The 11,436-nt window shown below is 40.3% G+C and overlaps 1 long non-coding RNA gene across 2 annotated transcripts; it reads right to left on the minus strand.

The window, feature by feature from the left end:
* Positions 1 to 1,337: 1,337 nt before the first annotated feature.
* LOC101706705 (uncharacterized) lies at positions 1,338 to 10,676 on the minus strand. Of its 2 annotated transcripts, XR_015451803.1 has the most exons (6): positions 10,432 to 10,676; positions 10,097 to 10,166; positions 9,354 to 9,435; positions 7,971 to 8,012; positions 3,311 to 3,411; positions 1,338 to 3,195 (listed from the first exon to the last, which is right to left on the minus strand). It is a non-coding gene; the product is annotated as an uncharacterized LOC101706705 (long non-coding RNA). The 2 variants fall into 2 exon arrangements; XR_205140.4 differs by lacking the exon at positions 9,354 to 9,435 and having other exon boundaries at positions 10,432 to 10,663.
* Positions 10,677 to 11,436: the final 760 nt, after the last annotated feature.

An 11,436-nucleotide genomic window follows, 5' to 3' on the forward strand; every position in this document is an offset into this window, starting at 1 on the left:
TTCCTTATAGAGGGTTTCTGCTGAATAGCCAATCAGACTGACTCGAGCAGAGCATAAACCACCATTAGGTCAAGCTGCTGAGATTCAGGGTTGTTTGTTATAGTAGTTAGATCATCTGACCATACCGAGTGGTTGCAGAATCTGACTTTGCAGGGGCCGACATACTCTCATTATTTGTGCCTCAGTTTCCTCTTCAGTAAAATGGCTACTGACAGTACATACATCAGAGGGGTGTGGTGAGGAATTTATAATAGTGTCTAGGACTCTGAAGTGTTGGTGACTACTACTATTATTGGTGGTTCACTATTGGCAGTACTTTTTTAGTAGGTCCACTATAACTGCTATAACTCTTACTTCTGCTAGAGTACTACCCTTCCAGTTGCTGTGGGGCTTTCTTTTGGGAGGAGGAAGCTCATGAGGAAAGTGGTTGCTCATTTTAAGTGAGCCTACCATGGGTTTCTTGCTTCATGAGAGGGAAAAACAGTTTCCTCCCTCCCTTCCTTGTCTTTCTTTCTGATGATGTGTTGCTGTGATGCCGAGCTGGCCTTGAATACTTGGCTCAAGTGATCCCCCTGCCTCAGCCTCCTGAATAGCTGGGGGCAGGCGAACACCACTGGACCCTGTCGGGTTGCTTGATCAGAACCTAATGTGAAGTATTAGCTAAATCCACAAAACAAGCCTGAGACCTTGTCACTCAGGGATCATGTACAAGGAACTGGTACATTTCCTATTGCTAGAGAAGCCAACTGCCACCTAATGATTTACAAGGAATTTAGAGGAGAGAGATCATCTTGGGTTATGAAGAAATCCATGAAGATTTCATGGACAAGCAATTAGTTATGCAGTTGTTTCAGCTCATTGGGAGCAGCAATCATACTAGGTGAATACAACAAATACTGAACATGACCCTAGAAATGTCATAGTGGCCATACAGTGAATTTGTCTTGTCAAGAGGGGTTTGCAGTATGACTCTTAGGTAATGGGGTTTTGAACAGATAATAATGATATAGCCAAATAGTCAATTAGCATAATTAGAACTATTTAACAGATAAGCTAGGTGATAGGAGGATAAAATTGAGAAGTGGAGTGTGGTAATTAAGAATGCAGACTTTAAAGTCAGACTGCCTGGGTTCAAATTCAGCAATTTATGTGATCTTCAGCAGTTTACTTAATCTCTCTGGCCTTTGTTTTTTTCATTGTTAAGTTGGAAATAACCATAATTCCTCTAAGGTTTAAACTAGTTCACACATTTCAAAGGTTTCAAATTGAATGACACTAATACTGCTGCTAATTATTATTGCTATTGTTTGAAAACATTGTTAGGTACTTTGGTCTGGAATAAAGCCATTTATTTCAAAGAAATTTTAAGCTTTATAACACTGAAAGAGAAACTTGAAGCTTCATGCCTTTGAACTCTCCGGAGGGGTTCAAGTGGAAAAGTGTTTGCCTGATTCCATCCTGGATCCATCAGCAGCATAGGAAGCCAAGTGTTCAGGGCCATGAGGATTTGCACATGGGTGTTCATACCCAGCCTTATGCTTGAAGACATTCTAGTGCCAACTTGAATGCTTTGTAAGCTTCTTTGCTGATAAAGAAGACAGAGAGTAATGAAAGAGTCTGGTAGCCAGGAGTGTAATGAACATATTGACCAATCTCTGAAGATGGGAAGAAGCCACTTAGACACTTGGAGAATGCTTTTCTTTTGCCTCTCCCATTTGCAACTTTTCTTCAAAACATAATTTCAAACCATAAGGTGTGGTTTCAAAAACTTTAGTTTGGACATGATTTCAAACTTACAAAAAAATTATAAGAATATAAGAACATACAACAATGCCCTTATTTCCCCTGTTGTGCACACTTTACTCTAATTTATTATTTGCACTGCCCACCCCCTACACGTAAATCTACATATGTACATATAATACCTTTTCCAAACATTTGCAAGTAAGATCCATGCATCACATCACATTACCCTTTAATAGTTCAGTTCAGTGTTTATTTCCTAAGAATAGGCTATTTATTCTCTTGCATAGTACGCTCTTCAACCTCAGTAAATTTCATAGTGCTATGATACTCTAATCTGTCCATATTCCAATTTTGTTAATTGATCCAATAATGTCCTTATAACATTATTTACTTCCATGCTAAATCCAGTCTATGATTGCATTTACTTTTATGTCTCTTTAGTTTCTAAAAGGCATATTTTTCTACAGGGCAAACATGCATAAGCACTAAAAGGGTAACCTTGCTTTATTTCTTTTAATAACAGGAGCAAACAAACTCAGTCCACTTATGATATTTGATGTTGTAATGACAAAGAAATAAAATGTTCATCCTTTGAGAATGTTGTACTTATTTGTGTGCCATTTGAAAGTGAATGTTTAATTTTCCAAGTTACCTCATTGTATCCTGGTACCTTGGTTCCTAGAAAATGCTCAAAGACAAGCACATTTTTTTCTTCCAACAAGTTTAATTTGAGAAATGTACAAGAACAAATAAAAAATTCCAGGGCAATATTTTAGTTATGGATGGGAAAATAGAATTTTTGGAATTCTAATTGATTCTGTGCTTTTCTAGGTTCAATTTTTTTCAGAAAAATGCCACATATATTTACACAAGAAAAGTTTTACCAGTAGTTTTAAATGCCTGTCACATTTTTGGGACAAAAAAGAAATTTCTCAGGAATAAAACCCCCAATGCCATCTTTCAATGAAGTGGGCAAAAAATAGGAAGTTATCTTAAAAGTTGGACCCGAGATTTAGCTCAGTGGTTCTGTTGCCTGCCTCGCAAGCGCAAGGTCCTGAGTTCGATCCCCAGTACCAAAAAAAAAAAAAGTTGCATTAGTCTCTCTTTGTAGCTGCTTTGGTTCTTTTATTTTTGGTAGCAGGGATCAAACTCGGGTCCTTGTGCTTGCAAGGCAGGGGGTGGAACCACTGAGCTAAATCCCCAGCCCTGTAGCTGCTTTGGTTCTTTATTCTGCTCTTCATAACAGATTTCAATAGAAGGGACTAGAAGATTTGAATTGGCACGATGCATGTTTTTATGAATTCCATGAAAAGAAAGGTTTCCGTGAATGTGGGAGAGGGTAAGAAGAGTGGTGTTCACGTGCAGACACAGTCTTCCAAAGCCAATGTGTGGTGAATGGCTCAGTCAGGTCCCATCGTTGGGTTGGAGAGTAGTTGAAGAGAATGGGCTCTGGAAAATAGGGTTAAGAGATGGATTGCAGATGGTGGAGATTGGGATGGAGTCTCTTCCATAATCTTTCAAATTAAACAAACAAAAGCCACATGGGAAGAAAGCTGTTTGGTACCTCTTAAGTGAATGGACTCCATGGTCTGCACCCCAGCAGGGAACACATTTCTGAGAATACACACAAAGGAGAGCACACGGGAACCGGAGCTTGTGTTTGAACTGCGGATAGAGATGAAACTAGTCTGAGCAATATGCTAAGAGAAATGAATCAGGCACAGAAGCTTAAATCTTGCATGATTTCTCTTATGTGAGAAACCCAAAGTACAAATAATTGAAAGGGCAAAATAAAAGAGAAGAAATAGGAACCAGGGAGGTAGACCTTTTGGAGATGGGAAGGGGATCTAGGGATAAAGAGAGAGGGGAGGCAGGGAAGGGAAAAGGGAAATAAAAGGAATTAAGATGCTATAGGTGTATGTACTAACTCAGCAGGAAGAGTATTCACTAGGTATCACAAACATGCAGTAATAAAAAGAAAAGATGAAGATAGTCTGAAAAGCAAGGAAAGACCTGAATCTCAAGCATGAGTGAGTGCAGAGTGAAAATGATATCTAAGTCTGGGAGAAGGAGTCTACTGTGGATCTGTAGCTGTGGGTGAGGAGGAGGTAGGATGGGGCAGAGAGCTGTAGTGTGGCATTTTTAGACTTTAAAAAAATACCAAGGTTTTCCAGTTCTTTAGCTGGCAAAATTTAGCTCTGGGATCTAATGTGGATTAATTCTTATATTTCAGGGCATGAACTCATTTTTTTTCAGTGTCAAAAATCAACATCATGTTATTTTTACTTTTATGTGGTACTGGGGATTGAACTCAGGGCCTCTGCACTGAGCTATGTCCTCAACCTCTTTTTATACTTTTATCTTGAGACAGGGTCTCACTGAGTCACTAAATTGCCCAGCATGGGTTCAAACTTTCAATCCTCCTGCCTCATACTTCCAGAATGCAGGAGTTACTGGCGTGTGCCTTTTTTATCAGAAGGAAAGGAGTGCTCTTAATGAGTCCTCAAGGTGGTCATTTAGTGTGCATAGGAGTGTCCAACACATGAGTCTGGCTGAGTTTGGATACTTGCCTTAGAAAATTGTTAGCCACAGGGTGTTCTAAGACTTCTCATCTGCATTTCAGGGGTTGGAAGACCAGTTTAGTGTGGGGAAACCTTAGTGTATTCCTTCCGAAGCTTCTTAGCAAACATACTCTTAGCTCCTCTGACCTCTTGTGGAAGTCAGGCCTAACATGGAGTGAATTAGGCAAGTTAGAACCACAGCCATCAAACTTTTCTTCCTGTGTGATTTCTACAACTCAATCTAATTCTTTTATAAACCAACTTTACAAGGAATCAAATCTGGAATACAGGTCCACATTTTTCTTAATGTGTAGTATAAGGGGGAGTCAAGATTAAATTTATTTAAGTGGCCTCAGTAAACATTGAAGGCTCAGATACCATATAAATAGTGATGTTTAATGATCTTTGGAATTTCTTTTCAGTCTTTCAGTATTGTGTCAGAGGGAACTATGAGCTAAAGATAAGTAAGTCTCACTTGTAACATGATACCTGACAGTATCCATGCATTTCCAGAAAGCCAACTTTGTTTCTCCATTTTAATAATTCATGAAAGAGGAGAGGGTGTGTTTCCTTCAAAGGCAGGTGAAGTGGGTCTTTATCAGCCCATCAGTTCTTTTCCTGCCGTGACTCACAGATTGATGGCAATGGTGAAATTTCCTTAGTTTCATATAATATTGTTTGATGTTTAGATAATCATGCTGGCTGTTTTGACTGTTTTTCTTTAGAACTTTTATAGGAGAAAAAATAAAACATCAGTAAATAAAAATTAAAATTATTTTATGGTTGATTGACATACAAAGATAATTTATATGCCAATATACATATTGATTTGACTGTGAAATTAACATTTAGGTTAAAAATAGTTGAATAAGACCAAATTTGATAAGGTAAAAATTAAAATATATACAAGCATATTGCATTTCTACTCATTAGACAATGTAGTATGTTTCCATTATATTGAAAAATATAATCACTTCCATGTTAAAATACCCAGTAGACTAATTTGTAGAGTATTCAAGTCAATAGGAGTCATTATTCTACCAAGTGCAAGCAGTGGATTCCATTCTGTGAGGGAATTTGGGGCATGGGTTTCTATGGACTAAAATTTTAACGGTGAAGCTCTAACTTGCATTGTGATTGTTTTTGTGGATGAGTTATTTTAGCAGGTAATTTGTTTTAATGAGGTCATAAGGTGGGGTCCTAAGTATATAGGGTTGGTGGACTCAGAGGAAGAGGAAGAGAGGGAGATTCTGTCTATGTGTGTGGACAGAGGAAGGACACAGCAAGGAGGTGCCCTCCACAAGCCAGGAACAGGGTCCTCACCAGCAACCAAATTACACTGGATCCTTATCTTGAACTTCTGCCCTCCAGGACTGCGAGAACATAAATGTCTGTTGCTTAATCCTTTTATTCTGTGATATTTTATTATAGCAGCCAAAGCTAAAGACAGTGTTAAAGAGCAGTCAGAGGCAAAAGGATATCCCAGCAGCTATGCCATCTGAGCAAGCTTGTAAATAGATTTTTGTCCGGTGAGTAATGAGGAGGGTATTATGAGGGGCTCTGAAGATGTTGTGAAAGAGCTTCCTGCCAGGAGGATGGGGCAAAGGCCAGTGGGTCTGGTGAGCTACACACAGCCAGTATTCTTTACATTAAAATCCAGCAGAAGCCAGAGGTTTGAAAGCTTTGCATTTTACTCTAAGGAGTGTGAATTCACTTCTGCTATTATCCTAATAACTTCTGCTTATGGATTCTATGAGAAGCTGCATCAGCCTTTTGTGTATATGTTGAGCCAAAGAGAAACACTGAGAATTGAGTGGTTATTCCAAGATCTGTCTGTCCAGTCTAGACCTCTGCCCAAGTTTATGGTGTTGGCAACAGAAAGGTAATGAAGGGTTTGTGCCATTCTTCGTTCTGCCCTAAAGAGGAAGTGACAAGGGCAGGAGAAGACAGGAGAGGGCAGCAAGGAGAGGACAGGTGTGGGTGATTTTAGCAATTTGCTCAGTCATATTTGAATATGACTTGGGCAGTGCAGGAGAAAAATTGAAGGGAGGAGTCTAAAATAACTCCCAAGTCTACTTGATTTCACCTGCAGAGAAGAAGCAAAGAAGTTGGCCCTGAGTGGTTAAAGTTTTGAGTGCTACTGAGACACCTGGAAGATGTCTGTCACACAACTTAGTGTGGGGCTTGTGAAGAGGTCTGGGCTGGACAGGTGGGCTTGGAGAGTAGCAGGTGCTTCAATGCTCAGTGCTCCTCATCTTCACCTTGTTCTCGAGCTCAACAGGTCCCCAGACCCCATCATCCTTGTAGTAGATTCTATAGATGGAAGATGTTAAGGGCCTGGTTCACTCAAAGCCTTGGGAATCCACATTAATTTTTTTCTCCAGGCTAAATCAGTGGTGTAATGTGAGAGGTGTTTGTGGTGGAGAAGGAAATATTTACTCACTTAAATACTTAGGAAACATCAGCCGAAAATGGTATGGTGAGGTAGGAATTAAAATTGTGCCAGGCTGAATTTCCTGTGCAAAAGTAGAGGCATACAGTTAAAAAAAGTGGCATGCTTTTCAGACAAGGCACTTTTATGCACTTAGGAGAAATGATAGTGTTGTATACATATCTATTGAATTAGAATTTAATGCTGATTCGTAGCATTATAATTTATTGTGCACATAAGACCATGGGAACTCACAGGAGCCCCTGTGCTCAGGAGCTTAGGTAGAAAGAAGTGAGGGGGTACAGCATGAAGCCAAATGCCCCCTATCAGACCCAATAAAGGAGGGGCTGGGATCCCAACAATGTTATTGTTGGAGCCTGTCATAAAGCATGGATATCAGGTGGGGAGGGATCTCAGGTTGGATATGGAGCACTATGAACACCAACTGGCAATGCTTTGGTATTAAACTGGACAAGACAGGAGCTGTTCCTGGGAAGTGAATGGAAAGGGGTCTTTGAAGGGATGGGACAAGGGAGAGAGAGCTGGAGGGTTTGAAACAGAGTGTGGATGGAGGGGGAAGAGGAGGATAGGATACATTCATGATCAGAGGAGGGTGACAGGCAGTCCTGGCTCATGATGAGGGGGAAGGGAGACAGGCTGAACACAGGTTCCATGGTGGAAGGTAAGGAAGAAGAGAAATGATACCCAGTTACTCCCCACAATGACAGAGGACACCCTATTAAGTGCACTCACGGGCAGGGATGTGAGAGAAAGCCTGATAGGAAACAGCCTGAGTATTTGATGGCTCAGGGAAGGAGAAAATAGGGTAAGATCTTTAAAGTTATGGAGCAGGGCAAAAGCAGCACATTTGTGTAGGGGTTGAAAAATGTGATACTCTTGTCATAAGAGTCACAGCTGCACTTGTGTAACAAAAGACGGGTCAGTAAGTGAAAAGTACAACATCTTTATTTAATGGAAGCTTTAAGCAACATGGAAGCCTTCAAAAATGAAGAGCCAAAGACCCGTGGAAAACTGTTTGCATTCTTAAGATGGATGTAGCTTGGACAACCATGTAGAAATGTGGTCAGACAACAGGATGTGAGCTAATGGTGATAGACTACAAGGGCAAAGCCAGCATGGCCTGTTTGTTCATTTTCATAGCCTGTCTGTGCAGCATTCCTTCCTCCCCAGTTGAGGCCAGGATTCTTCTGGAAAGAGGGTCTGTGACTCACCGTTAGATAAGACAGGTCAGAGAATTTCTTCATGCCCAGCTCCTAGACAGAAAGGAAGGGGGAAAGCAGAATAAATCCTATGGCTGGCTTTGGAGAAAGGGGTCCTAGTGCCCTATGAGCCACCTTGGAAAGAGGAATCTTAGTTTCTGCAGCCTGTCTTCAGGGAGAGAGGAGCAAGAGAAAGGACAGGAGACGTTCAGAAGGAGATGGTGCTAGAGGCCCTTCTAATGTACTTCATTTCAAAGCACTCAGCAAGCCAGCGTCATGCTTCAGGATGTGTTTTCTGAGCCCCAATATTTGCTTTCTCCTTGGGTAGAAATAGAAGAGGAAAAATTGCCATCGACCTTAGGATTTTTATAGATGGGCTAAATGAAGTAATAGAATGATTCAAAGTGAGATAATGAAGGACTGTTAGTACTAAAGGGATCCTTTAACCTCCAAAATATAAGATTGGATTTTTCCCACTGTGAATGATAGGAAGTTAAAGGTTCTGGGACAAGTGGGATAAATCCAGCCTTTTTATGGAAAAGGAGGAAGAAAAAGAAGTAGGGTCAAAAAAATGACAAAAAAGGAGTCTGGAAGGTGAAAGAAAAGGCACCGTGTAAGTAGACAAAGAATGTTGGAGTTAGGAAGCCTTAGATTGTATCCTGATCTGGTTTCCATTTGGGTTTTCCCAGCAATGCTGGCCTCTCCAAGCTGATGCTTCCAATTCTTTCATATGAGGCCTGTCATAATTCTGAGGGATTAGACAACAGTCTGAGGTCAGCCTTCAGCAAGCATGAAGGCTCTTTTGAAATTTTTGTTATCTTCCATCCTATAATAGAATCTGTCTAGGGAGTCATGAAGATGATATGGTGCTGGAGCCATTGGAAGGATAGAATACACTGGTGAGGACAGAGAAAGAACACAGAGGTACAAAGGATTCTGATTCTTCAAGGTCACGTTGTTTGATAGGAAAAGCTGGAGACCTCCCCTGGACTGCAGTTACAGGGCTTGAAGGCAGGAACACACAGCCCCCAGAGACATCTTGGTCTTTTTCCACCTGTGCCGAGTTCTGGCATCTTAGTTGTCAAAAGGCTGTAAGAACCCTGGAAGCCAGTTCTGAGTGCAGCGGATGCTTGTGAAGAGCATCCCTCTCCCACCTTTCCTCACGAGGTGCAGCTATTAATTACACTAAGTGACAAAGATTCTCCTTGTTGGATGACTGACACAAGAATGAATCTTTGTTACTGACTGCAAATAATAGAAATCTGATGGTGATCAGGAATCAGGCCAGGAATATGCACTCACTCCACACCATGCAATGGGTATGGCAGCTTCTTAAGAATCCACCTGAGAGGCTGCAGGGAGCCAGAGTGGCCATTATTTGGTTAAGCTCCTCACCAGGAGACACAGCCTCCCTCCCTTTCCTTTGCTTGTTCAGTCCTGGCACTGGAACAACCTGTCTCTTTACATTAGTTCAGTTCTGTAGAGAAAAAGGCATTTAGGAGGAAATCGTTAGAAAATCCAGGCAAGAATCCATTTTTAAAGTCACAAGTGAATGATTATTTTCTTATTGTGCTACTTGGAGCTGGAAAAATCATTTCTTTCTGTACATATTTTTCTTTTCCTTTTTTTTTTTTGCTTTGTGTTTTCATTCTGCTTTAAACACACATATGTGCCAGAAATGAAAACATTTTCAAAGGGCAAGTTTCAAGGACTCCTAAGATAGGATCTGTTGCCAAATGTACATTTCCCCAAGATGTAGATGGCCGAAAAGGCATAGGGACACAATGAAAAGCATATGCTGCTCACGTTTTCCTTAACAAACCAAGAGTTAGAGGATTGGTCGTCTTGCCCTGAAACTCCTGAAATTAATGGTTCCCAGTTCAGTGTTATCCTGTTTTCAGACATCGTTCTATTCATATTTTATGCCTATCTTTTAATCAAGGTTTTAAAAAGCTACTAAGAATAACTTTATTCTCCAAATGAAAAAAAATTATTTCATCATGTCAGTCTGTGACTTGACTTGTAACTTTCTCTGAATTATCAAGGCTGAAAAGGACATTCTCACCCAGAGCACCTGGCCTTTTGTTTCTAGCTCACAGACCCAGGGTGAAGCATTGACTTGGAAAAGGAACACATACTTGTTGAGGTAGGAAACCTTTTATTTCTTTCCTTCTGTGGCCTGCATTCAGGAATCACTTCAAACTCTCTCTAGGGGAAAAAAGGTAGAACATAAATCCATTTGTGAAAATCAAAGAAGTCAAAGGTGGTAGGTTTGCTTAGAATTCTATGTTGTTACCCAGTGTGCGTGAGTGCCCTCTATTCTTAACTATGCACTTTCCAATGGGAAAAAAAAATCATTTTTGGTGAGTTGTATTTTCAATACCTTTTTTTAGCTTCTGAAAAAAATTTTCTTGATCAACAAGGAGTCAATACTTTTAATTAGTATTTGTCATTTTGTCAAAGAGTCACAAACCTGCATGGTGGCCATATCCTTCCTGGGAAGGCTTCCATGCAGCTGCAGTCTGCTGGCTCCCTGGAGACCTCTTCTCTCTCTGGCAGGACTGTGGAGGCAGAGCTGGTCCACAAAGTGCCACAGGTGACCTTTCCCCTTGGAATTATCTGGCTTTCTCAGCTCTGGTTAAATTTTGTCCTCCACATCTTGATAGGCCATGGAAAAAGAAACTAAGAAAAGGTTTCACCTTTGCTGTTAAAAAGTTGTGACCTTTGCTCACATTTGCCAGAGAAAGTGCTTATAGCACCAATTAACATGAATTATTAACTCCAAGATTAATAATTTATTAGAAACCTAAAGGCCTTAGGCACTGCCAGATCACACTATTGGAATAAAAAAAAAGAACACAACATAAGTCTAATTATAACAATTTGTGGATAATGCTTGAAATAAGTAATGGCATTTAGGTTTTCTAAAAGACTTTTATTTGCCCTCTAATACTGCATTGGCTGAAGAGTCACACAAATTTACTAATAATTCCTATAGTGACTTATGCAGATGCTGGTTTTAAAAACCCTTTATTTAACAAATACTCATATACTTCTTTCTTTGAATTAACTTCTATTCAAACACTTGCACATATTAATTCATTTAATGAATCCTAACAACAATTTGAATTAGACACTGTGATTGTCATCCACATGTTATAGAGGAGGTAAGGACAAACCCAGAGTCACAAGGGAAGATAGATGGTAACTGGTTTTATCAATTTGGCTGGGTTGTTGTAACAAAGTACCACAAACCAAGAGGCTGAAGTGACAGGCATTTATTGCCTTATGGTAATGGTGGCCAGATAGGGAGACCTAGATGTCAGTATGGTTGGTTCTTCCTAGCTGCTGGTGGTTTGCCAGCAATCTTTAGCATGCTGTGGCTTGTAGCTGCATCACCCTAACCTCTTCCTCCATGTTCCCATGGTGTTCTCCCTGCAGACAAATTTTCTCTTTTTATAAGGAAGCCAGTCATATT

The sequence above is a fragment of the Heterocephalus glaber genome, unplaced genomic scaffold (genome assembly GCF_053883595.1).
Source record: "Heterocephalus glaber isolate CG9 unplaced genomic scaffold, H.glaber_assembly_v1.0 deba00000122, whole genome shotgun sequence".
In the NCBI taxonomy this organism is placed as follows: domain Eukaryota; kingdom Metazoa; phylum Chordata; class Mammalia; order Rodentia; family Bathyergidae; genus Heterocephalus; species Heterocephalus glaber.